Raw genomic sequence first — 851 nt, 5'->3', positions numbered from 1 at the left:
TGTCGCTGTGTCTTAACATGTGCTTTTTAGTTAACATGTTTGGTCTAGCTTTTGTGTGTGTGATATGTATTAAGTGGAGAGGTGAATCTTGTTTGAATGTTTGCAGGTATATACCAACAGGTGTTCTCTTCCATCTCTTCCATCACAAAGAGGACCACCAGTTAGTGCAAGAGATGGAAACCAGGTAACAAAATGCTAATAACGTTATAAAGCTATCTCTCTTGTGTGTTCATCCTAAAGAAGTTTTATTAGTAAACTACTTTGGTTTCAGCTTCAGTTTCCCGGTGTTGAAGATTATGACATGGAGTCAGTGATGTTCCATCAGAGGAATAGAAGCTTTGAGTTGAACGATCAGTGTGCTCTTGGACCAACCACCCAAGAAGCTCAAGAGGAAAGCCAAGGAAGAGACAATCATCAGGAGACATCTGTTCAAAGCATCACAGGAAAGCTATTCGTCATCATCAATATATGATATGATACATCTGCTGGTACTACTAATACTACTCCAACCGAAGACATCTGTGAGAAACCGAAGTCAGATTTGAATCTGAGGCCAAAGTAGAGTCAAGAGGGGACAGAAGCAAGCGTATGTTAAGATGGGGATTGAGTTTCTTCTCTGTTGCAGTTGCAGGGTTTGCTATGTGGGTGCATCTGAAAGATGATATGGTGATTCTTCCTCATCTTGTTCCTACTTGAAGCCTAAGTGATGAACGTAAAAAGCAGCTTAGAACATAGAGCTTAAGTTTAGATTGTATGTTCTCTTTTGTTTACTGTGTGATGGATCATGTTCAGATACTCGTTTGCTTTTTTTCTAATCAAAAGTTTGTCACATTTCTTCTAAAATCTGATAC

The 851-nt window shown here is 39.1% G+C and overlaps 1 long non-coding RNA gene across 1 annotated transcript; it reads left to right on the top strand.

Moving 5' to 3' along the window:
* Nucleotides 1–99: 99 nt before the first annotated feature.
* On the top strand, nt 100–831 carry LOC106322044. The gene is made up of 2 exons (XR_001266204.1): nt 100–184; nt 272–831. It is a non-coding gene; the product is annotated as an uncharacterized LOC106322044 (long non-coding RNA).
* Nucleotides 832–851: the final 20 nt, after the last annotated feature.

Source organism: Brassica oleracea, unplaced genomic scaffold, assembly GCF_000695525.1.
Source record: "Brassica oleracea var. oleracea cultivar TO1000 unplaced genomic scaffold, BOL UnpScaffold05382, whole genome shotgun sequence".
In the NCBI taxonomy this organism is placed as follows: Eukaryota; Viridiplantae; Streptophyta; class Magnoliopsida; order Brassicales; family Brassicaceae; genus Brassica; species Brassica oleracea.
Note: the sequence above shows the minus strand (reverse complement) of the source record. Positions and strands in the feature narration are given on the sequence as shown.